This window comes from Eschrichtius robustus, chromosome 14 (genome assembly GCF_028021215.1).
Source record: "Eschrichtius robustus isolate mEscRob2 chromosome 14, mEscRob2.pri, whole genome shotgun sequence".
Lineage (NCBI taxonomy): Eukaryota > Metazoa > Chordata > Mammalia > Artiodactyla > Eschrichtiidae > Eschrichtius > Eschrichtius robustus.
In genome coordinates this window covers 4343621-4370965 of record NC_090837.1, presented here as the reverse complement: position 1 = coordinate 4370965, position 27345 = coordinate 4343621, and the positions used below count along the sequence as shown (strand labels likewise).

The 27345-nt window shown below is 42.1% G+C and overlaps 1 pseudogene; it reads left to right on the top strand.

Annotated features, from left to right (window-relative positions):
• The window catches only part of LOC137776972 (V-type proton ATPase subunit C 2-like), a 75361-nt pseudogene extending 48522 nt beyond the window's left edge, over nt 1-26839 (top strand).
• Nucleotides 26840-27345: the final 506 nt, after the last annotated feature.

Below are 27345 nucleotides of genomic sequence, written 5' to 3'. Positions count from 1 at the left end.
TGAGGCTAAGTGTCCACGTGTATAAAATGGGGCACCATGACTCATTTATAGGATTTTTATGAAGGTTAGCTAAAACAAATTCCAGTTATACACGGAAGACTTACACACATTTATTTTGCTCCTTCACCCGAGGAAGGGGTGGACATATCAACACAGTTTTGTCCAAGGAAATAAGACAGAGCAATAACAGGACTGTTGGTCTCAGGAAAGAAATCTTGGTGCCTGCAGAGAGGGCGGCCAGGAAGAGCTGGTCTGCTGTAGAATCTCAGGAAATGCCAAGGTCCCAGGTACCTTGGACAGTAGCCCAGAGATGGAGCTGACGAGGAAGGTAGTCTGTAGCATCTGAAAAAGGACCGTTACACCCCACATCCAGCCCTTCTGTTGTCCTTGCCGATCCGATTGGGAGTCTGCCCTCCACCCCAGGGAAGTGATGGGAAATTAACATGGGAGGCTCTGGTGAATGTCTCCGTGCCCCACAGGCTGGGGAGGATTGGATGAAACAAGAAATGAGGAAGCATTCCACGGATGGATTGGGGAGGGTGACAGAACACCCCTGCTCTAGATTGGGGGGTGGGGCGGGATGCCCATTTGTCCTTTCTTTGCCCACAGACCCCAACGCGTTGAGAGGCAGCAGGGCTTGGGGACGAAGGTGCCAGCTCTGCCGGCAGAGGGCCTGGAATCTCGGCACTTTGTGGCTGTGAGACCATCGGTGAGTCATTTAAAGTGTCTGGGCCTCAGTTTCCTTGTCTGTAAATGGGCATAATAATCACACCAATGCATGGGGCTGTGAGGGTCGGGGGAAGGAGGTAATAGATGCACGAGGGCGTTAGAACAGGGTCTGGCACAAAGTAAGTGTTGTTAAAAGTGTTTGTGACAAATCTTTCTTCTTGTCTCTTAAATGTTTTCCAGGATACACACACACACACACACACACAAAATGTACATTGGCATGAATATGTGGGTGTTTATTTGATAATTAAAAAGAAGGAAGGGAAAGAGGAAGAAAAGGAGGGAGAGAAAGAGGGAAGGAAAACAAAACAAAAACACAGAGACAGAAAAGAAGTCTGTCAAGAATAAATCAGAAACTAAATAAAATGGTACCTTTGGAGGAGTGGTGAGAATGGCATAGGGACATGTCATAAGAGTTAAAGGTCTAATTTTATAATTGGGAATTTTATGGATATAGACAACTAGGAAAACCTTAGGAACAATCGGTTTAAATGTTCTCTTTTCCTACTTTTGCATATCTGAAATTTTCCATAAGAAAAGGTTGACATAAACAGATAACCTTTAAGGAATCTTTATTAGATGTAGCCGGGACCTTTCTGATACTATAAAACACCCCAGAGCACTTATTATCAAGGTATTTACACACACACACACACACACACACACACACACACACACTCACTCCTCTGGAAATGTGTTTTCAGTTTTTTGTTTTCCTGATCGTGAAGTAAATTTTCTTAGCGTTTTGCATGATGTCCCTAGCAGTACTTAGATATTTTTCTGAAACTCTCTGACTCATTTCTTGATTTCAGTGGAAACAATACGCACCTATTAATAGTAAGATTAGCTTCTATTTTTTTCCTGTTCATATTGTGAACACCCTTCAGCTTCTTACTTTCTCTTGATATTTGCAACTCAGAAGATTTAAGCATCATCTGCAGAGTTAAACATTTCATTAAAAAAAAAAAAATCCCTCCTCCAGACCACTTATCGTAAAATATTAAGTAACACTAATCCAGAGGCCCATCCACTGGCGGTTCATCATCCAGAAATATTCCTTTTGCTTCCTGCTAAAAAAATGAATTATTGCCTGCTGACAACATGCTGTTCCTGAGCCCAAGATTGTTAAAGAATTGAGCATGTGTGGGTGTCGATCATTGTCGGAGGGTTTTTGAATTAAAGCTAAATTAATTGGCTCCACTTACTCTCTATTTTCTGCATATGCTCCTTTCTGGAATTAATGGGCAATTTGCTCGTGATGTTTAATACAAGCAAACGTCACTTTGTTAGTGTCTTATCATAAGTGATGCCATCTGTCCCATCTATTAACATAACAAGCGGGGGCAGCTGGATGGATAGTTCACGGGGCCTTTCCTTGCGTTGAGGTGATCAATAACCTGGAAATAGAGGCACCATGAGACACACTTGATAAATGTTTCTCTAGTGATGGAGTATATTTGGAGGACGCATTTTTGCTTGGCTGCAATTTCAGCCCTGCTTGCCCTGATGTCAATAAGGTGTAAATCATTCCAAGCTGCGGTACATCTATTTACAGGAACTGAGTGTTAACTTTGTGTAAAGTACTGGTAGAAACTTTATCTCATGAAATCGTGGAAGTGGCATTGATAAGTTGCAATCCTTCCCATTTAACAGTTGGGGGTGTGACGACTCAGGACATTGAAGCTTGTCTTAGAGTCACAGGGTAAGCCTCTGAGCTGGGACTAGATCCAAGTCTATCTGATGATGAAGTCTTTACTCTTTCTCTTTGCCATTGTCATCACCTAATTTCTGCAGAGGTCATGGGTCTCAGTGGTGCTATAAAGTACACGAGATGCATTCACCTGTCAATGGACTTTTGGGTTGTTTCCATGTCTTGGCTATACGTACATACGTACCGTACAGTGGAATATCATTCAGCCTTAAGAAGTAGGAAACCCCACCATTTGTGACAACATGGATGGACCTGAAAGGCGTGATGCTGCATGAAATAAGCTTTGTGGGGTTTTTTTCTAAAGAAATGCCTTTGCCAAAATAAGATTTATTTTGAAAGTCATTTGAAAGACAGTGGTTTAAGGGAGGAAACCTAAGACCCAATGGCTGTAGATTCCAGACTCATAGTCTTTCCAGCCCGCACCAATGGTCTTTGTTGTGCCGAAAAGTTGCTTTTTTTGGCAATTCCTACTTGTAGATTCCTGGAGAAGGCATCTTTCCCATAAGCCTCCTTCATTTTTATTTGTAGAGCTTTATTTCCAGGAGACAGTGTGTTAGCTGGAGATGGGTATATATTTTTTAAACATCAAGGAAGATGTAATATGTTCAACAAAATGAAGCGGGCTCCCCCAGAGGTGAAGAGGAGAGGGTCTCTAGTTTTGCTTATCATCTTGCTGTAAACAGAAATCCACACGTCGACATAGTCCCCAGCACACACCACACGCACAAAGCCTCCTTGGCAATATTTGGCCAAATTTGGGCTGAATATCCATAAAGCACAGCTGTCTCCCATGCTGGGGAAGAACAAAGAAACTGCAGCTGCAGGAGGAGAGGGAAGAGTTTTCTTGAAGCAAAGCTACTGCCCAGTGATCAGGGCCTTTTGTTGTTTCCATTTAAAATGAGAAAACCAGCTTCAGAGCTTGCCTTTGCTGACGTCCACGCTGGGAGAAACGCCAGCACGGAGCAGGGGGGTGTGCCCACCTGCTGCCTCTCCAAGCCAGCCCACCTGGGGAACACCCCCGGGAGGGGATGCACGGGCCTGCCTGAGCCTGGCAGCCCTCAGGCGGCCTGGCTTTGCCTATAATTTTGGGACGCAGCCCAGGCCTAAGAGGTTCCCGGGTGTAGCCTTGTTTTACAGAATTATTGGGTTTGTGGTAATAAAATCAGTGAGTATCAGTGACATTTGATTAAAAAGTGACGACTCTGAAACACCCATCCCACTTATAAACTGAATCCACCTGGACTTTTTGGTTTGTTTTGGATTTTTTGGTTTGTTTTGTTTTTTGATTGGGTCTACTTAATGTTTCATCACCCTGGCTTCAGTTCAGGAATCTTAAAAAATATAGCCACTATGGAGAATAATATCGAGGTTCCTTAAAAAAACTAAAAATAGAGCTACCGTAAGACCCAGCTATCTCAGTATTGGGCATATACCCTGAGAAAACCATAATTCAGAAAGGCACATGTGGACTTCCCTGGTGGTACAGTGGTTAAGAATCCGCCTGCCAATGCAAGGGACACGGGTTCGAGCCCTGGTCCGGGAAGATCCCACATGCTGCAGAGCAACTAGGCCCGCGAGCCACAACTACTGAGCCCATGTGCCACAACTACTGAAGCCCACGCACCTAGAGCCCGTGCTCCACAACAAGAGAAGCCACCGCAATGAGAAGCCCGCGCACCGCAACAAAGAGTAGCCCCCGCTCGCCGCAACTAGAGAAAGCCCGCGTGCAGCAACGAAGACCCAACTCAGCCAAAAATAAATAAATAAATAAATAAATTTATGATTAAAAAAAGAATTGATTAAAAAAAAAAAAGACACATGCACCCCAATGTTCATTGCAGCACTATTTACAATAGCCAGGACATGGCAGCAACCTAAATGTCCATCGACAGATGAATGGATAAAGAAGATGTGGTACATATATACAATGGAATATTACTCAGCCATAAAAAGGAATGAAATTGGGTCATTTGTAGAGACTTGGATGGACCTAGAGACTGTCATACAGAGTGAAGTAAGTCAGAAAGAGAAAAACAAATATCGTATATTAACACATATATGTGGAATCTAGAAAAATGGTACAGATGAACCTATTTGCAAAGCAGAAATAGACACAGAATTAGAGGACAAATGTATGGACACCAAGGGGGGAAAAGGGGGATGGGATAAATTGGGAGTTAGGGAGTGACATATATACACTACGATGTATAAAGTAGATAACTAATGAGAACCTACTGTATAACACAGGGAACTCTACTCAGTGCTTTGTGGTGACCTAAATGGGAATGAAATCCAAAAAAGAGGGGATATATGTACACATATAGCTGATTCACTTCTCTGTACAGCGGAAACTAACACAACATTGTAAGGCAACTATACCCCCCCCCAAAAAAACAACTAATGTCCAGGACCTACCCCCAGAAACATAGACTCATGTTTTCTTTCCTTCTGTCTTTCTTTCTTTCTTCCTTCCTTCCTTCCTCTTTCCTTTCTTTCTTTCCCTTTCTCTCTTTCTCTCTTTCTCTCTTTCTTTCTTTCTTTCTTTTCCTCACATTTTCTGGAACGAGACCCAGTGGTAAGTATTGTGAAAACAACACTAACTAACAAAAACTTTTCAGTTGATTCAAATGTGTAGCCAGGGATGAGAACCATAGGCCAACTGTTGAAATATTTGCAATACAAGATTCTTTGTTTGGATTAAAATATATGTCAGGGCAAGTCTTGAGCCCCAATAGAATATTAAGGATTTCTCCCATGATAAAGTGCGTTGACAATGACGAAATCTTTAGGAAGGAAGTAAACAAACAAGTCTCATGGTACACGGTGCAGGCGTCATTTGTCATAGACCAGCCAACATCCCACCTGTGTTATGATAAGTGGCTTTAGTTGTGCAAGTTTTCCTGCCCTTCACAGTTGGGAACTGGGGGTTTATAATGCTGATGATAAAGAATGGTTCTCAGACATTTCCATGGCACAGGGGGTGAGTTATGACTCTGAGTTAAGTTTAACGAGGGAAAAAATAAGGCAGACGTGATGCTTTGTAGGATGGTCTGCTCTTCCCGAAGTAAAGACGCTGCAAGGTTAGTCTTCTCAACTTGCACCAGGATGAAATGCAGAAACTTAGGTTGTTTCGTGGTCTTTGAGGTAAAACGATGAGTCATAGATTTTTATTTTTATTGATTGATTGATTGATTTTATTTTTTAGTTTTTGGCCTCCCTGTGAGACTTGCAGGATCTTAGTTCCCCACCAGGGATCGAGCCCGGGCCCTCGGCAGTGAAAGCACGTTGTCCTAACCACTGGTCTGCCAGGGAATTGCCAAGTCATAGATTTTTAAATATTCATTTAATGATGTTGGGGACTTCTCAAGTCTGTGAATGCCTGTAAGTTACGCATTTGGCTTCATGGGAGCTGGGCGCCCAAACACAGAATTCATCCTTCTTGCTCAATGATCATTCACTTAGAGTTACTAGTGAGCTTAGAATTTTTAGTGACCAACAATTCAAATTTATCTGGAAATAAAAGATTTCCCAGGATGCAGGATTTTCAGTGCTAAGACCATGCCATTCACAGTTGGTCACCCTAACACTGCAAATTATGACTTCAACAGACAACCCCACAGATGCACTTGACTTCCCCATACAAAGTGTGTGTCCATAGCACACAGCCTGTGAGTTAAAATCCTAACACAGTTGTTTGTGGAAGCTTGCCCCAAACATTCTAGACTTGTCCAAATAATGTGAAAACACCCTGCTCCCTCTATACTTTTACATGGTTAATCCTTTAATTTAATCCTTTTAGATCCTACTCAGGGCAAAAGAACTTGTTCCATGTGTTTTAAAACTGGCAAAGAAGGGTTGGTGTTGTGTTTATAGATGGCATGCAGAGGCTGGTCTAAGAAAAATTTGATGAATACACTGCATTCTCTGGTAATTTGATAAGACTGATGAAGAGATACCTTTAGTTAGAAGTATTAATCTTTGGTTTCTTGTCCAACACCTTTGAGCTTCTGCATATGAAGCAAACTTCATACGATAACCATTAGAAAAACTTACTAATCAACTAAGCTAAGTTGATCAAGGGTACATCCATTATTTATCCATTATATCCATATATATCCATTATATCCACTGAAGTTAGGGATCACCATTTTGACAGCCTTAGTAGTGAAGAAGGGAAAACAATCATTTGACAGAGTTTTATGACCTGGGCTGGGTGATTTTTTTTTAATTTTTATTTTATATTGGACTGTAGTTGACTTACAATGCTATGTTAGTTTCAGGTATACAGCAAAGTGATTCAGTTATAGATATACATATATAATAGCTATTCTTTTTCAATAATTTTTTCCCATTTAGGTTATTACAGAATATTGAGCAGAGTTCCCTGTGCTATACAGTAGGTTCTGTTGTTTATCTATTTTATATTTAGTAGTGTGTATATGTCAATCCCAATCTCCCAATCTATCCCTCCGCCCCTCCCCTTTCCCCTTTGGTAACCAAAAGTTTGTTTTCTAAGTCTGTGAGTCTGTTTCTGTTTTGTAAATAAGTTCATTTGTATCATTTTTTTTTAGCTTCTGCATATAAGTGATATATGATATTTGTCTTCCTCTGTCTGACTTACTTAACTTAGTATGCTAATCTCCAGGTTTATCCATGTTGATGCAAATGGCATTATTTCATTCTTTTTACTGGCTGAATAATATTGCATTGTATAAATGTACCACACCTTCTTTATCCATTCATCTGTCGATGGACTTTTGAGCTCCTGTGTATGAAGGAAGCCTCATAAGATAACCATTAGAAAAACTTATTAATCAGCTAAGCTAAGGTGATTGAGAGTATATCCATTATTTATCCATTATATCCATAGACAATACTATAGCCCCTGAAGTGGAGGATTACCATTTTGACAGCCTTAGTAGTAGAGCAGGGAAAACAATCAAGGGGTCATTTTGATAGAGTTTTATAGCCTGGGCTGGGTGATTTAAAGGTAGGTCTTACAAGGCAGGAAACATGTTAGGATTAGTTTGGAATTGGCGGGTACAGAGGCCAAGGTCTTGAATAGAGTCTTGATGAGAAAACTGTAAATCATGATAAGTAGGCTATTTTAGTTTGTTTACAGTTTTATTCTGACTCGAGTATTCCTTAGAGCAAGAAGACAATTATTTTGTGCTTGTTCTGACTATTATTTAATATAGGAACAAGAAAATATGCCCAGCCTTGTTTAATACAGGAACAGGACATTACTCTGGTTTGGGTTCTCCAGTCTTTTAATATTGTGGTCACATATTGATTTGGTGGGGGCGTGTTGTGGTAGAACTCCTGAGTTCTTCTGGAGGAGTCTCTCCCCTGAGAAATATTATGTCAAATCTTGGTGGGACCGTTAATGTAGATAATAACTCCCACTTGCACGGGTTGTGAGACTAGGGGCTGGCAGAAGTAAGTCAAACTCTTCCTGGAATTTGGTTTGTAAACAGAAACGTACAAGAATTAAAAAATGGTTGTAGTTGGTTTTTTCAGCTGGTTGAAGAAACCATTCATTCCTACAACCTGTTTCCCTAAAATTACCTTGGTGCACAGTGCTTTTTGAGTTTCCCTTCAAGGTACTCTCATATCATTTCAAGGTTTTTCTTTTTGTTGTAGTTGTCTAAGTGAGCCAGAATTTGCCTCTGTTAGATTTAACCAAAAAAGACTATTTGACACATTTAACCATTATTTACAAAAATACTATTTTCTGCATAGCCCGTATCTGTTCCCAATACGTCAATGTGTCAATTTCAAGTAGTGACTGCATCAGAAAGGTACACTTGAGAATTATTTACTTAACCATCTAAGCAATCTTTTTTCCCAGAGGTGGGAGATAGGATCCTTTTCATTCAGAAATATTTTTCATTTGTTTTTGTTTATTCAACCCCGATTTGAATTCCTGCCATGTGCCAGGCACTGTTCTAGGGGTTAGTAATACCACAGTAAACAGAATCCCTGTTGCTTTGATGGAATGTACGTTAGTGGCAGTAGACAGCAAACAAGGAAATATACGTCAAACAGCAATTAATTTTAAAGAAAAATAAAGATTAAGTATGATAAAGTGTGCTGGTAAGCGAGGAGGAGAGCCGCCATTCTATCAGAGTTGGGTCAAGGACGACCTCTCATTGAAATGTGATGTTTGGCGGTCCAGTGGTTCGAACTCCTCTGCGCTTCCATTGCAGGGGGCACGGGTTTGATCCCTGGTCAGGGAACTAAGATCCCCCAAGCCAAAAAAAGAGAAGTGTTTGAACAAAGACTTGAAAGTGAAGAGGGAGCCGCCAGGCTCTCTGCGGGTCAAGGCAGCAAGAATGGGATGTGCAACAGCCCCCTGGGGCAAGAGTATGACTGGAAAATTTGGGGACCAGTATGAATGGCACCCAGGGCACCCCAGGGGGCTGGGAAGGGTTGAGCTCAGAGAGGTAATGGGAAGGTCTTCCAGCCTCTTTGCCTTTTGCTTGCAGCAAAATTGTAGCCACTGCAGGATTTTGAGTAGATGAGTAATATGGTTGACTTCCATTTAAAAAAAAACATTAACCTGGTCGCTATACTAATACAGGGCTGAAGCAGGGGCAAGGATTTTTATAGCCAGGAAACCTGATATAGATTATATCATAAGCCACATGAGAGAACGCGGTGGTGAGGACGGGAGGTGGGAGGGGGGTGTTCAGAAGTTGTTTAGATTTGGAGTATGTTTTTTTCAAATAAATTTATTTATTTATTTATTTTTGGCTGCGTTGGGTCTTTGTTGCTGCGCGCGGGCTTTCTCTAGTTGCAGCGAGCGGGGGCTACTCTTCGGTGCTGCGCGCGGGCTTCTCATTGCGGTGGCTTCTCTTGTTGCGGAGCATGGGCTCTAGGCGTGTGGACTTCAGTAGTCGTGACTCACGGGCTCAGTAGTTGTGGCCCGCAGGCTCTAGAATGCAGGCTCAGTAGTTGTGGCGCATGGGCTTAGTTGTTCCGCGGCATGTGGGATCTTCCCGGACCAGGGCTCGAACCCGTGTCCCCTGCATTGGCAGACGGATTCTCAACCGCTGCGCCACTGGGGAAGTCCCTAGAGTATATTTCTGAAGGCTGATCCCGTCGCATTTGCTCTTGGATTGGGTGTGAAGTGGGGGAGAAAGAGAGAGCTCAAGGATGAACCTAAGATTTTTGCCCTGAGTCACAAGAAAAATGGAGACAATGTTCACTGACCTGGGGAAAGTCAATGTGGAGGCGATTTGGGGAGGAAATCTAGAACTCTGCTTTGGACATGAAGGGTGAGAGGTCTGCTTGCATCCAAGATGAAATGTCCAGTAAACAATTGGTTATAGAGTCTGGAATGCGTGGTAGAGATACTAGTTGGAAATAAATGTATCCGTCACCAGCCAAAATAGGTTATTTGAAACCTTGAGACTAGAAGGGATTAGCCAGGGAGTGACAGTAGGTAGAGACGGGGTCCAAGGATGGTGATCTGGGGCATTTCAGTATGTAAAGGAATGGGGAATGTAGAAGAACGAGGGCGGGACCCTGAGAAGTGGGCAGTGAGTTTAAGTAAGAGCCAGACGTGACTAATGTCTTAGAAAGCAACTGATGGAACTCTTTCAAGAAGGAGGGGCCATTGCTTGTGTTCAAGGAAAATGCCATATTAACTCCTTCAGCCATGTGGCTACCCAAGCAGACATCATGCCCATAAGCTTATGCAGAAAGAATTACATTCATGGGAAAATCAACGGGGGGTTGGGGGACACATCCTTGACTCCCCAACATTCAGCCAGGCCACAGTGTATATATCTGGTTCCCCAGACTCTCGATGTCAGCAGCATTGTGTGTTGCCTAACTAAAACAATTTTATTCTTCAGAAATAAGTTTGCAAAAACAGAGCTGAGCATAGCCTCGAAACTCTAGGAGGTACTCAGAACGAGACTGACAACCTTAATTAGGAAATATCCATGCTAATTAATCAACCTTGATAAACAAATATCAATGTCTCTTGCTCCTTCTAACAATCCTTGGTTTACCAAATCTACCTTGGTTCTGTTTGTGATGTTGATGGATTAGGTAACATCGCTGTTTCAACGAAGTGCCAACATACCTGGCTTGTTTCCAAGAGAATGAAGAAATATGGCAGCACCCTGGAGCAAACCAGGCTACAGGCACCCAACTCAGCCTCAGAAAATACCCAGACTCTCAAAGGCTACCATTTGGAAGCAAACTGTGACCGAATCGTTTCTTAAAACGTGAACAATAAAATTGCTTTGACCTTAGGAGATGTGTCCCAGTCCGGAGGCAGCTGAGTTAATTCTGGGGCCGCAGGCAGTAGATTTTTACATGAAAACACCCAGTGAACTTTAGAGGGTCCTTGTCTACTCTCCTCCAAAAGGCTTTAGGCATCACACACAGATATGCTAAAACACATATCGGTTGTCTCATAGCAAACAAAACACATACTTACAATCGTTATCGTCAGCGAAATGACAGCAACAACGAATGGACCTAAAATGGTTGATTATCCCTGTAACAGTCTACTTCGATAGTAGACAGTGAAAGTAGAGGCATTATCTAACATCAGTAATATTCTCAGCAAGGGGATCGGTTAATGCAAATTTGGCAAGGAGGTAATCAATCGGTTCAGGATTTTAAACTCTTTCTTCCTACCTGAGCTACGCTAGGCACCTGGAAGACATCTCGAAATAAAGAGGCTGCAGCGTGTCTCCTAGGATTGGAGGTAAGGCGTGGTCGCATGCAGAGCTGGTGGTATCCAGGCAGCTGGGGTAGGGGGCACGCATCTTTCTAGGGAGGGTCTCCACTGCTCCTTGGGACTGGGGCTAGGTGGGAAGAAAGACAGATGGGCAGTAAGTTCAAAGATGCTGAGACTTGAAAGCGATGAGGCTATACCTGAGATGAGGAAACTCACCTGATAAAAGTTGGGGGCATCTGGTGGAGAGTGGTGAGCCAGGCGACAAACAGTAAAGAGAGTTTATGTTTCTTAAACACTGACAAGTGCGTTATTTCTTGTAGTGCCTTTAGGAACCCTCGAGGGTAGAGAGCGACATCACCTACATATACATGCACATTTGACTTACTCAGATTTTAGTATATTTTCTTGGAGAGAGAAACAGCCCCACAATTCTCCCCCTCTCCACACAACTCTGTTCCTCAGCTCCAATGAGGAAAGAGAGAGTAAGCTTTGTGCTACATCTTGACTTTTGCGTTTCTGAGTGCCATGATCTTGATGCTATTGAGACCATTTATGTGGTCTCCAGGAGTAATTTTTAGTTTAACAGATTTTTTGCCTTTGCAGTGAATTCAGAATGTAATCCTCAGAATTAGATGCAACACCGCTGTCCTATTAATATTCCTAATTTACAGATGAAAAATAAAACAAAACGAAAAACAGGGGAAGGTTTCTTCTGTATAGGAACATTTCTAGCTAACTATGCAGAAGAAATACGAGAATTAGAAAGTCATCGTTCTGAAAGCCTTCATGGAAATATGGATTTAGACCAGGATCATCAATGCTGAGACCATTTAATGTAAGATGGTTAAAGATGGCACCACTAGACCCCATTGGCCAGCCTAAATACTTGCCTTTAGATGCAGTACAGCAGGAAGTACAGACACAACCCATGAAATATTCTTGCCAAAAGATGTAAACCCAATCTAATCAAGCCTCCAGATTCTTCAGTGAATAAATGACACGGAAAAAGAGGGAGGGGGCCTTCTTACAGGTTACAAGACTCTTAGGAGAGATGCCAACTAAATGCAATGTGGTTCTTTCTTTTTTTTTTTTTTAATCCTGATTCAAATAAACTGGCTACCGTAAAAGACATTTGGAGGCAATCAGTAAACTGAAGAACATTGCCTGAATATTAGATAACATTAAAGAATCCCATTAATGTTGTTAAGGGTCATAACGGCATTGTAATTGTGCCTCCAAAGTCATTATTTGTCAGATGTATATGCTAAGGCATTTGTTATTGAAAATAGATTGGTGTCTGTAATGTGTTTTAAAATACACCAGAAAAGAAAATGAGATTACTCAGGAGTTAATAATTGGTGAAATAATAAGCCCCTGGACATTCATGACACATTTATCTCTACTTTTATCATTTCCACAATCAAAAGTTTTAAAATGCATAAAAGGAAAAAAGTATAAAATATTCCATGTCCAGCTCTATTGCTCTCTTTCCTTACCTGGGTATATTTTTCTTCTAATCACTTTTCATTCCCTCCTATACAATATATTTTTTCCCCTTCAGTATGTAAGCTCATGGAGAGTAGTCTTTTTTTTTTTTTTTTTTTCTTTTTAATTTATTTTATCTTTGGCTATGTTGGGTCTTTGTTGCTGCGTGCGGGCTTTCTCCAGTTGTGGCGAGCGGGGGCTACTCTTCGTTGCGGTGTGCGGGCTTCTCATTGCGGTGGCTTCTCTTGTTGTGGAGCATGGGCTCTAGGCGCGGGCTTCAGTAGTTGTGGCATGTGGGCTCAGTAGTTGTGGCTCGCAGGCTCTAGAGCACAGGCTCAGTAGTTGTGGCATGCAGGCTCAGTAGTTGTGGCGCATGGGCTTAGTTGCCTCACAGCATATGGGATCTTCCCGGACCAGGGCTTGAACCCGTGTCTGCTGCATTGGCAGGCGGATTCTTAACCACTGCGCCACCAGGGAAGTCCCTGATTTGTTGATGGTTGGATTAACCTCCAGTATGTAGAACAGGGCCTGGCACCTACTGGGAGCTTGATGAATGCTATGATTGTTGAATGAAAATGATGATAAAAAATTAAATAAATAAATAAAATGAAGTTAAAAAACATAAGTGAGTACTTACGTCCTATGGAACACTAGTCCAAGTCCAGGAGTACATGCCCAGGGAGGAAATAACTTCAGAAAACCCTGTACTTCACGCCTCCCTCTTAGAGATTCACAAAGCACATGAATGTGTCAATGCATCTTAGAAAACTCCCCTTAAAGAATCTTGCTTATTTTTGAGGAATCGACTTATTTCATTATAACACTAACACTTCCCAGGATTTATCTTTACAAAAGATACTGTGGAGGACGCTCACTTCCAGAGTGAAAGGGACACTTTGAGAAGCTAAAAAGTAAGGACCAAGCTTGGGACACGCTTCTATCTGGAAGGGGCGGATGGAGAGCCAGGAAGCTAGAACATAGGAATTGGAGTCTCACTCTTTTCTCATTGGTTCTTCACCCACACATTTTCAGATGATTCTCTAAATAAGATCCCAACCACCATCTACCTTCAAGAGGAATGTGGAGGAGAGGGAAGAGGAGGGGTGGAGACAAGGAAAATCCTCATAGGAAAGCCACACTGATGCTTTGTGGGGAGACCAGAGGCAGGAGCAGTCAGTGCCTCCAGAGAAGCATCTTTTTTTTTTTTAATTATTTTATTGAAATATAGTTGATTTACAATGTTGTGTTAATTTCTGCTGTACAGCAAAGTGATTCAGTTATACATATATACATAAATTCTTTTTCATATTCTTTTTCATTAGGGTTTATCACAGGATATTGAATATAGTTTCCTGTGCTCTGCAGTAGGATCTTGTTGTTTATCCATTCTATATGTGATGGTTTGCATCTGCTAATCCCAAATTCCCACTCTATCCCTCCCCACCTCCGCCTTGGCAACCACCAGTCTGTTCTCTATGTCCATGAGTCTGTTTTGTAGATAAGTTTGTTTCTGTCATATTTTAGATTCCACATATAAGTGATATCAAATGGTATTTCTCTTTCTCTTTCTGACTTACTTCACTTAGTATGATCATCTCTAGGTCCATCCATGTTGCTGCAAATGGCATTATTTCATTCTTTTTTATGGCTGAGTAGTATTCCATTGTATATATGTACCACATCGTCTTTATCCATTCATCCGTCAATGGACATTTATGTTGTTTCCATGCCTTGGCCATCGTAAATAGTGCTTCTATGAACATTGGGGTGCATGTATCTTTTCAAATTAGAGTTTTGTCTGGATATATGCCCAGGAGTGGGATTGCTGGATCATGTGGCAACACTATTTTTAGTCTTTTGAGGAACCTCCATACTGTTTTCCACAGTGGCTGCACCAGATTACATTCCCACCAACAATGTTAAGGGGGTTCCCTTTCAGAGAAGCATCTTTATACCCCATACTGCCCAACCCAGCATGGATTCCAGAGATCCTAGTTCAAGGCGCCACCAGCACCAGAAGATTATGTCTCTGAAGCTCACCCCAGAAATGTGAGATCAAAAGGTTCTTGTGATTCAACCTCACTTTGAAATACCTAAAAATGTTTCCAGAAATGGCTGAATTTGGAACCTTTCTGTTCCCCAGTCTCCAACCATGTCTCAGCCACTTACCCTTTGGCATTTAGAGTTCTCACCTAGGGGGGAAAAGAAGCCAAAGGAGTAAAAACAAAAATATATTTTAAAAAATCCAAACCCAACAAAAACAGAAAGCAAAATCCTGAACAGCTTGACAGGTCTAGTCTTTCTTAAAACACAATTATTTTAATAAATGCAGTACACTCTCCACTCCTGCCTGTTTTAAAATGGATTTGAAGGTGAACTCTGCTAGCAAACCTTCATAAAAATATAAATCTAAATTTTCACTGCAGAGGAAATAAATGGAAAGACAGTAAAGCATGAAGTGAATTTTTTTTTAACATCTTTATTGGAGTATAATTGCTTTACAATTGTGTGTTAGTTTCTGCTGTATAACAAAGTGAATCAGCTATATGTATACATATATCCCCATATCCCCTACCTCTTGCGTCTCCCTCCCACCCTCCCTATCCCACCCCTCTAGTTGCTCACAAAGCACCGAGCTGATCTCCCTGTGCCATGCGGCTGCTTCCCACTAGCTATCTATTTTACGTTTGGTAGTGTATATATGTCCATGCCACTCTCTCACTTTGTCCCAGCTTACCCTTCCCCCTCCCCGTGTCCTCAAGTCCATTCTCTACGCTTGCATCTTTATTCTTGTCCTGCCCCTAGGTTCTTCAGAACCATTTTATTTAGATTCCATATATATGTGTTAGCATACAGTATTCGTTTTTCTCTTTCTGACTTACTTGACTCTGTATGACAGACTCTAGGTCCACCCACCTCACTACAAATAACTCAATTTCATTTCTTTTTATGGATGAGTAATATTCCACTGTATATATGTGCCGCATCTTCTTTATCCATTCGTGTATTGATGGACACTTAGGCTGCTTCCATGTCCTGGCTGTTGTGAATAGAGCTGCAATGAACATTGTGGTACATGACTCTTTTCGAATTATGGTTTTCTTAGGGTATATGCCCAGTAGTGGGATTGCTGGGTCATATGGTAGTTCCATTTTTAGTTTTTTAAGGCACCTCGATACTGTTCTCCATAGTGGCTGTATCAATTTACATTCCCACCAACAGTGCAAGAGGGTTCCCTTTTCTCCACACCCTCTCCAGCATTTATTGTTTGTAGATTTTTTGATGATTCTGACTGGTGTGAGGTGACACCTCATTGTAGTTTTGATTTGCATTTCTCTAATGATTAGTGATGTTGAGCATCCTTTCATGTGTTTGTTGGCAATCTGTATATCTTCTTGGGAGAAATGTCTATTTAGGTCTTCTGCCCATTTTTGGATTGGGTTGTTTGCTTTTTGGATTTTGAGCTGCATGGGCTGCTTGTAAATTTTGGAGATTAATCCTTTGTCGGTTGCTTCATTTGCAAATATTTTCTCCCATTCTGAGGGTTGTCTTTTCGTCTTGTTTATGGTTTCCTTTGCTGTGCAAAAGCTTTTAAGTTTCATTAGGTCCCATTTGTTTATTTTTGTTTTTATTTCCATTTCTCTAGGAGGTGGGTCAAAAAGGATCTTGCTGTGATTTATGTCATAGAGTGTTCTGCCTATGTTTTCCTCTAAGAGTTTTATAGTGTCTGGCCTTACATTGAGGTCTTTAATCCATTTTGTGTTTATTTTTGTGTGTGGTGTTAGGGAGTGTTCTAATTTCATTCTTTTACATGTAGCTGTCCAGTTTTCCCAGCACCACTTATTGAAGAGGCTGTCTTTTCTCCATTGTATATTCTTGCCTCCTTTATCAAAAATAAGGTGACCATATGTGCGTGGGTTTATCTCTGGGCTTTCTATGCTGTTCCATTGATCTATATTTCTGTTTTTGTGCCAGTACCATACTGTCTTGATTACTGTAGCTTTGTACTATAGTCTGAAGTCAGGGAGCCTGATTCCTCCAGCTCCATTTTTCTTTCTCAAGATTGCTTTGGCTATTCGGGGTCTTTTGTGTTTCCATACAAATTGTGAACTTTTTTGTTCTAGTTCTGTGGAAAATGCCATTGGAAGTTTGATAGGGATTGCATTGAATCCGTAGATTGCTTTGGGTAGTATAGTCATTTTCACAATGTTGATTCTTCCAATCCAAGAACATGGTATATCTCTCCATCTGTTTGTATCATCTTTAATTTCTTTCATCAGTGTCTTATAGTTTTCTGCATACAGGTCTTTTGTCTCCTTAGGTAAGTTTATTCCTAGGTATTTTATTCTTTTTGTTGCAATGGTAAATGGGAGTGTTTCCTTAATTTCTCTTTCAGATTTTTCATCGTTAGTGTATAGGAATGCAAGAGATTTCTGTACATTAATTTTGTATCCTGCTACTTTACCACATTCATTGATTAGCTCTAGTAGTTTTCTGGTAGCATCTTTAGAATTCTCTATGTATAGTATCATGTCATCTGCAAACAGTCACAGTTTTACTTCTTCTTTTCCAATTTGGATTCCTTTTATTTCTTTTTCTTCTCTGATTTCTGTGGCTAAAACTTCCAAAACTATGTTGAATAATAGTGGTGAGAGTGGGCAACGTTGACTTGTTCCTGATCTTAATGGAAATGGTTTCCAGTTTTCCACCATTGAGAACGATGCTGGCTGTGGGTTTGTCATATGTGGCCTTCATTATGTTGAGGCAAGTTCCCTCTGTACCTACTTTCCGGAGAGTTTTTATCATAAATGGGTGTTGAATTTTGTCAAAAGCTTTCTCTGCATCTGTTGAGATTATCATATGGTTTTTATCCTTCGATTTGTTAATATGGTGTATCACATTGATTGATTTGTGTATAGTGAAGAATCCTTCCATTCCTGGGATAAATCCCACTTGTTGATGGTGTATGATCCTTTTAATGTGCTGTTGGATTCTGTTTGATAGTATTTTGTTGAGGATTTTTGCATCTATGTTCATCAGTGATATTGGCCTGTAATTTTCTTTTTTTGTGACATCTTTTTCTGGTTTTGTTATCAGGGTGATGGTGGCCTCATAGAATGAGTTTGGGAGTGTTCCTCCCTCTGCTATATTTTGGAAGAGTTTGAGAAGGATAGGTGTTAGCTCTTCTCTAAATGTTTGATAGAATTCACCTGTGAAGCCATCTGGATGAAGTGAATTTTTATTGTGTGTTAAGGAGGACCAGATAAAGCGGCTTCAGCATCCATTGTGTCAGCCACGGATGCAGAAAGCATTTTCCCATTTGAAGAAGATGGAGTGTGCGGTGCAACTTACAACTTCAGGGAAAGTTACCAGACTCCTCCCAACCCAACTTCTCTTATGTTGTAGGATGCCTTTCTGGAGATCACGCACCACCTCTGAGCAAGAACATATGTTTACAAGGAAAGGGATAATCTGTCTCCCCAGCCTCTCTCATTAAGCTCTGCAAGTCCTCAGGTCACCTTCACAGCCAGGGCTTCTTCTACCCTGGACTGTTCACAGGCGCTCAGTGTTTCTTCCTGGGAAATAAACCTAATTGATATATTTTCCAGGGTGTCGCCTCAGTCCTGCAGGAACCCACGGAACTAAATGAAAATCTATGTTTCACATTTTGGATGAGAAGGTAGTCGTGTCTGTATTAAAATTAATGAGAGCAGCCAACAAGCCAGCAAGCCAACAACTACAATTTCTTCATAGCAGCATGAACGTGCTGTCCAAAGTGCCAACGGAGAAAATGCTATTTGAGTCCATGACCATGTTTTAAGCTTTAATAACATTTGGTTTGAAAATGAATAATACAGGTCCTCTATGATACTGCATTACTTTCTTTCATTTAGAAGATTATTATCTAATAATAGCTACCCTTGCATGGCACGTACTGTTTGCCAAGCACTGCTCTGATAGCCTTAAACTTGCCTACTTATTGAATTCTCTGATCAGCCCTATGAGATAAATCCTATAGTGATCCTTTTTTTACAGACAGGGAAACTGAGGCACAGCGATGTTACGTAACTTGCCCAATTTTACATAGTCAATCAGGGGCATTTCCAGGATGTCACCTGAAGCGGGTCAGCTGGAGTCTGTATTTTTAACTCTATGACAATGGCCCTTAGGTGGTCACATGTTAGAGCCACCTGGGACACTTTTTCAAAATATCCATGCCCACATGGATGAACCTAGAGATTATCATACTGAGTGAAGTAAGTCAGACAGAGAAAGAAATATCATATAATATATGCAGAATCTAAAATAAATGATACAAATGAACTTATTTACAAAACAGAAACCGACTCATAGACTTAGAGAAGGAACTTATGGTTACCAGCGGGGAAGGGTGGGGAGGAGGGATAGTCAGGGAGTTTGCGATTGACAGGTACACTCTGCTTTCTTTCTTTCTTTCTTCCTTTCTTTTGGCTGCACTGGGCCTTAGTTGTGGCATGCGGGATCCAGTTCCCTGACCAGGGGTCGAACCCGTGCCCCCTGCATTGGGAGCGTGGAGTCTTAACCCACTGGACCACCAGGGAAGTCCCCACCCTGCTTTATTTTAAATGGATAACCAACAAGGACCTACCGTAGAGCACAGGGAATCCTGCTCAATATTCTGTAACAGCCTAATTGGGAAAAGAATTTCAAAAGCATAGATACGTGTACATGTATAACTGAATCACTTTCTTGTATACCTGAAACTAACACAACATTGTTAATCAACTATAGTTCAATATAAAATAAAAAGTGAAACAAAACCAAAAAACATCCATGCCCAAGCTAAGTTCCAAACAAGTAGTTGAGAAAAACTGCCTGGGGAAGATTGTAGTAGAAGGACATTGAGAGCAAGCTCTATCACTCTCTACCTGAGAGCGGGGTACTCAGGTAATTCATTTAACCTCTCTAAGCCTCAGTAGTTCTCATCTGTCAAGTGGGATAGTCCTGGCTCCCACCTGGTAAGGCTGTTGTTGTGAGCATTCCAGGTCGGTTGGCCACCTGTCCTAGTTAACACAGACTGAGCAGGGTCTCAGGACCTGGGACTTTTAGCGCTTAAACTGAACAGGTGGGGACAAACCGTGACTGGTTTTGCATCATCACAAAATGAGCTAATGCCACCATGTCAAGCACACTTCCCCAAGCACTTGTCAGCTCTCAGCAAACAGTAGTTATTAGATTCATGTTTGTTTTTTTTTTAGTTTCCTTCTTTTTTTTTTTTTTTAAACAGTGGCTTTTTTTTTTTTTTTTTTTTAATTTATTTATGACTGTGTTGGGTCTCCGTTTCTGTGCGAGGGCTTTCTCCAGTTCCGGCGAGCGGGGGCCACTCTTCATCGCGGTGCGCGGGCCTCTCACTATCGCGGCCTCTCTTGTTGCGGAGCACAGGCTCCAGACGCGCAGGCTCAGTGGTTGTGGCTCACGGGCCCAGTTGCTCCGCGGCACGTGGGATCCTCCCAGACCAGGGCTCGAACCCGTGTCCCCTGCATTGGTGGGCAGACTCTCAACCACTGCGCCACCAGGGAAGCCCCTAGATTCATGTTTTATATACATCTATTTTGCTTTAAAGCCATCCCGTATCTAAGGGATTTTCAAGGCAGGGATGAACAGGCAGATTTGGAGTTCAGAGGAAGGCCAGGGTGGCTGGACCACATAAAGCAAGAGGTAGCTACGGTCAATCTCAGGGGTAAGAAGAATAATAAAAAGCCAGAGAGCAATATGCGGGGATAGAGATTCAATCTGGTAGCATTAAGTAAACCTCAACAGGTGAGAGTTTCAGATGGGAAAACGGCCAGAGAAGGTCATGCACTGGGACTCGTGTTAGTCAGGAGAGGAAGAGGCTTGCCATCTGTGGCTTGGCAAGGGTTTGTGTTTGTCTGTGTTTGGACAGGATTACGGAGTGGTCTTGTCCTGATCCATCCTGGTCACAAACTGGATTTCCCTGATGTTTATGTCCTGTGAAAGTGTCTGTGTTTTATAGGAGTACAACAAGGTCTATCTGAGATGTCAGGGACCATTCTTCTTTTTTCTCATTGGGCTACTACAAAAAAATAAAATAAAATAACTTAAATAAAGCCCTCATTGAGTTGACGGTCGGGGACCAAAGATAGGCATTCAGCAAAAAGTCACTCATGTAATGAATTGATTCCTTAATCTTGTGGTAAGTCCAGTGAAGAATAGTTTCAACAAAAGTCTATATTATTAAGGATGTTAAATCAATTTGAGGGAGAGGGTTGGAGTGGAGGAAATGAGCAACAGAGAACACAGGTCTTTCAGTGGTTGAGAAATATCTACGGCCATATACAGTTTATTCCTATTTGTATACGGAAAAATGAAGAAAGCATAGACCAATTGTGTTGTATTTTAATGCTTTCAATTAAATTGATTATGCACTCAGGTATAATGACTGCTTTTGAGATCATGACAAATGTCCACCTTGGAATCCCTATATGGGCCTGAGGTCTGGGTTAGATGACCCTTTAATCACACTCTTTGGTCCCCTGGACACTCCAATGGCGATACTACATCTCAGAGTGAGATGTTTTAGCCAAGCAGATGTTAACTTCCAATGAAAACAGAATATAGAAGAAATAAGTCCTTATTAAACTAAAACTGTAGTGTCTCCATCTTTATCTGGAAAATAGAGGGCACAGTACACCCTGCTCCTTTAAATATCCATCTAAGATTTATTCCCAGATGAATTGAAAGGACCCTGGGCCACCTCTTCCTTATAACCTGCCAGGGTGAGTGGGAATAAATATCCATGTCATTATCACTTTCTGTTGGGCGTCATCCTGTTGTGCAACTTGGCATACCAGCTTTAGGAGTGACCCTGGAATCAATTAACAGTGAATTATTCATACGAGAAAGGGCTGCAAAGTGTTTCCCAGCTGTTGTTTCATGAAAGACATTCTTGTTCTTTTCAAATGTTGCTCCGGGACGTGAACATAAGTGACCAATTCCATCATCAGAATGAAAGGGGTTTTCTTTTCCTTTTCCAGATATCAAGACCTGCCCACTCAATGGATCCCTCGGCTCACTTTTGGAAAGTTGAGCTGTCAATCATCGCTGTGCAATTTTAGCTGTAGTCTTGCTAAGTGGAGCTCTTCATTGCCATTGGGCTGGACCTAGTTTAAATGCAGAAACACGTGAGGTAGGTTCTTTCACCACCAAATATGGTCGTTTTGAGAGTCAATGGTAGATCAGAATTCACCAGTGAGGGGCTTCCCTGGTGGCACAGTGGTTAAGAATCCACCTGCCAATGCAGGGCACACGGGTTCCAGCCCTGGTCCGGGAAGATCCCACATGCCGCGGAGCAACTAAGCCCGTGCGCCACAACTACTGAGCCTGTGCTCTAGAGCCTGTGAGCCACAACTACTGAGCCCACGTGCCTAGAGCCCGTGCTCTGCAACAAGAGAAGCCACCGCAATGAGAAGCCTGAGCACCGCAACGAACAGTAGCCCCCGCTGGCCGCAACTAGAGAAAGCCCGCGTGCAGCAACGAAGACCCAATGCAGCCAAAAGTAAATTAATTAATTAAATACATTTTTTTAAAAAAATTGTCGATGCCATCGTCTTTAAAAAAAAAGAATTCACCAGTAAGAAGTTACACGGTGACACCCTTCAAGTACCCACCCTCTTCCCTTCTACTCTTAAGCGCTGCTTGGAAACATAACTTACCCTTATAATAACCCAAACAAAATCTCATCAGCAAGGCAGAATCGTAACGCTGTCCAAAGGAGGAAGTTGAGACCCCCTGCAACTTTCTGTTGCCATTCACATCAAAACAAACCCATTCAGCTTCCCAGCTCCTTTAGGAAATTCTTCTATTCTCAAGGAGAAGGCAGCTAGTAGATAAACTAATTGGGGGAAAGACATTCAGTAAATATGAATGTGCTGACTAAAGGCAGAAGGCAGATGTTCATTTCTTTAGGAGTCTTCTGGGAATTTGAGGAGGGATTCTGGTGTGAGAATTCCTTGCAGAGCCAGGAAGACACCTAGAATTGAAGTCTGCATGGCATTTAATTTGCTGACAACTTCAGAAGAGACCGCAGTCGTGTGGGGTTCTTTGTTGAGCGTTACATCTTTTTCAGGCAACAAAGTGAGATGTAGGGTGAGACTCTCCTTCACATTCCTGATGTTTCACCCTGTTAAACAAGATTATTAAGGTTTTCTCCCTCTTCCTCCTATGTTATTTTGGTGAGGAGCGAGAAGGGAAGGAAAACTAAGCCACAGATAATACTTTCCCGATGGCTGTGTTTGCTTTCAGGTCTGAGAACAAATGCACATCTCTTTGGGGGAAGTCAGGCTAACACTCACCACTTGTGCACATGGCCTCTCATACACACATCTGTAGAAAGAACCAAGCAGACAGAAGTGGGGATATACAAAACCGTATAATCTAGTGTGAAACTCCAAAAGTGATCATGATTGGATCATGAGTTGTCTTCTGTTTACAATTTTAGAGCTGTAGATAGGTAAGCACACAGGGAAATATTCTGCAAATGAGTAACATACATGCTCAGCGCTGCTGTTCTTCTTGTCACATTTTCACAAGAGCTGCCTTTTCTCAGGAACCCTCCTACGCTGTTGGTGGGACTGTAAGTTGGTGCAGCCACTATGGAAAAACAGTATGGAGGTTCCTCAGAAAACTAAAAATAGAGTTGCCATATGATCCAGCAATCCCACCCCTGGGCATATATCCAGACAAAACTGTAATTCAAAAAGATACATGCACCCCTATGTTCATAGCAGCACTATTTACAGTAGCCAAGACATGGAAGCAACCTAAATGTCCATCGACAGATGAATGGATAAAGACGATGTGGTACATATATGCAACGGAATATTACTCAGCCATAAAAATGAATGAAATAATGCCATTTGCAGCAACATGGATGGACATAGAGATGATCATACTAAGTGAGGTAAGTCAGAAAGAGAAAGAGAAATGCCATTTGATATCACTTATATGTGGAATCTAAAATATGACACAAATGAACTTATCTACGAAACAGAAACAGACTCACGGACATAGAGAACAGACTACTGGTTGCCAAGGGAGAGGGGGTTGGGGGAGGGGTGGAGTGGGAATTTGGGATTAACAGATGCAAACTAGCATATGTAGAATGGATAAACAACAAGGTCCTACCGTAGAGCCCAGGGAGCTATTTTCAATATTCTATGATAAACCATCATGGAAAAGAATATAAAAATAGAATGTATATCTATATATGTATAACTGAATCACTTGGCTGTACAGTCGAAATTAATACAACATTGTAAAACAACCATACTTCAATTAAAAAAAAGATACATAAAAAGAGTTGCCCTTTCTCTCTTTTTCAGAAAGTTTCCTGGAAGCGCTGTGCCGTGGAAAGAGCAGTGGCTTTGTCGTCTCCAAGGCACGTGTGCCCCATCCATCACTTTCCAGCCATCGGTGCTTGACAGTGAGTTACTCATTCTTAACCTGCTCACGCTGCAGCTTTTTTCAGCTGAAGCCATTCCCCCCGCCGTGCGCTCATCTCCATGGATTCAGATGGTTACTGTGGGCTCCCCAGAGAGACACACCTAGAAAAGCACCCCCCAAAACCTTGAGGATTGGTCGACTTATGTAGAGCAGCTCTGGCAGACCCTCAAGGGGTAAAAACCTCCTGGAGACTCTCCGTCAGCAGCTCTGAAATGACGCTACCCTCCAAATGTTAGAATCCAGGTTCCTGCCATACAGAGGGCAGAACTTGGTAGCAGTTTTGCTTTTTGTTTGTTTGTTTGTTTGTTTTGCCTGTGCTGTGTGGCTTGCGGGACCTTAGTTCCCCGACCAGGGATTGAACCTGTGCCCTCAGCAGTGAAAGCACGGAGTCCTAACCACTGGACCACCAGGGAATTCCCCAGTTTTGCTTTCTTATTGTCTGCTCTATTGATTCATTTCTTGATTCTTGCCCTTAGCTAAACAAGATGGTTTATAAATGCATGATGGGAAACTCAAAGAATGCTGATTTTGTTTGTATGTTTGATTTTTAGCCATAGCAGAAAAAAAAAATAGGCTGAAAATAAAGAAATCTGAGTTAAAATCCCAGATATGGCAGATACTTACTATGTGATCTTTGTCAATAATAATAATAGTTGCAGTAGTAATGGAAATAATATGACTGGACTTCCCTGGTGGCCCAGTGGTTAAGACTCCGAGCTTCCACTGCAGGGGGCACAGGTTCAATCCCTGGTCAGGGAACTAAGATCCCGCATGCTGCATGGTGTAGCCAAAAACATTTTTTTTAATTAAAAAAAATTAATATAAAAAATTTAAAAAAAGAAATGATATGACCACTGCTAATAATAATTATTATTTACCTAAGGTCTACCATGTACCAGACAAGGTGCTAAGACATTTGCAATATTATCTCATTCAATCTTTGCAACACCCTTGTGAGGAATGCTGTATTGTCACCCCATTGTGCAGATGAGGAGACTGCGGCTCGGACAAAAGAAGCAGCAGGCTCAGGGCCACACAATGAGATAGGAATAGAGCTGAGATTTTAAATTCGGGTGTGTTCTCTGCTTCTCTGCACTGGGGCATCTTCTGACTGGGCTGTGCCTGTCTTGTAAGCTTCTCCTGTGTCAACCCCAATTAAAACCATTAGAAATATTCCACTTGTCATACTTCCCTTAAGGGTGCAATAAAACTCCTTATTAATTTTTATTTAACACAGTGGAGGATTTAGCCAGATTCTAGTTCTCTGTTCCAATCCTTTCAGCCTCAGAGAAATGACTCTAAAGCTTAAATACCTCCCTGTCTTCATTATCGTCTGGGAGTTCAGCCAAATAATGTCCTTGGGGCTGAGGGAGAAAGGAGGCTAGCAGCTCTTGTTTCCTTGTTTATCTCTGAGACAGAACAATGTGACCATTTTTTCAAGGGATATGTACATCCTCCAGAGAGAAAGGGAGGGGGGAAGGGGAGAAGGAGAACCAGGGGAAGAAGGCTCCAGGCAGAGAGAAGAGCAAGTACAAAGGCTGGGGTGGGGAGGGGATGGGATGGAGGCACCAGGTGTGAACAAGGAGCCTAGTGGCGGGTATGGCTGGGGTTCAGGGAGTGGACGAAGGGCAGTGGGTCCCAGGAGGCAAATGGGGCTGCACCACCTCTGGTCCTGCAGCTTACGGAAGGACGTTGTATTTGATTCTAAGTGTGGTGAGACATCATTTGCAAGACACTGAACAAAAGAGCAACGTCACCTGATTTACATTTTAAAAAATTGCTCTGGCCCCTCCCCCTTCCCTCTCCCCTCGGGTAAGGGATTTTTTTTTTTTTTTTTTAATTTTTGGCTTGGGTCTCTGTTGCTGCCTGCGGGCTTTTCTCTAGTTACGGTGAGCAGGGGCTACTCTTCGTTGCGGGCTTCTCACTGGGTGGCTTCTCTTGTTGCGCAGCACCGGCTCTAGGTGCGCGGGCTTCAGTAGTTGTGGCATGCAGCCTCAGTAGTTGTGGCGCACGGGCTTAGTTGCTCCGCGGCATGTGGGATCTTCCCGGACCAGGGCTCAAATCCGTGTCCCCTGCATTGGGAAGCAGGTTCTTAACCACTGCGCCACCAGGGAAGTCCGGGTAGGGGATTAAGTGATACAAACTACTATGTATAAACCAGGGAAGCAATGGGGTGGGGCAGGGATGGAGTGGGAGATTGGGATGAGCAGATGCAAACTATCACATAGAGAATGAATAAACAACCAGGTCCTGCTGTAGAGCACAGGGAACTCTATTCAGTATCCTGTGATAAACCATCATGGAAAAGAATATGAAAAAGAACACATATATATGTATAACTGAGTCACTTTGCTGTACAGCAGAAACTAACAGAACATTGTAAATCAACTATGCTTCAATAAAATGAATTTTAAAAATAAGATAGATAAGCAACAAGGATATATTCTATAGCACAAGAAATTATAACCATTATCTTGTAATAACTTTTAATGGTGTATAATCTGTAAAAATACGGAGTCACTATGCTGTACGCCTCAAATTGATATAATATTGTACGTCAACTATACTTCAATTTAAACTATAAAATAATATGGATACAAAATTGTTCCAGCTCTTCTGTTACCTCTGTTTAGAAGAGGCAACAGAAGAGCAAAGGTGAAATCATGGAGGTCACCGGAGGAGATGGCGTCAATGATCCTGAAGAAAGGTGATGCCGGTACCAGGGTGGCGGAAGTGGAGATGGTGAGACTTTTTTCAGAGTCAGGAAATGCTTTGACAGACGACAGATGAAGGGAGTCCTGATTTACGGAGGTGGAAGCACTGGGGAATTCCCTTCTAGAAGGGAGAGTCTAGGTGACCTTAGGTCTGTGATGACTTTCTAGCTGCAACACCAAAGGCACTAGCCCTAAAAGAAAGAATTGATGAGCTGGACTTCCTTGATATGTCACCAGAGAAGGTGTACAGGTGGCAAATAAGCACAGGAAAAGATGCCCCACGTTGTAGGGCATCAGGAAAATGCAGATTAAAACAACGATTGGCTACCTCTACACACCTATTAGAGTGCCCCAAATCTGGACCACTGACAACACCAAACGCCGGCAAGGATGTGTAGCAACAGGAACGCTCATTCGTCGCTGCTGTGAATGCCAAATGATACAGCCCCTGTGGAAGAATGTGTGTTTGACAGATCCTTACAAAACTAAACACACTCTTACCA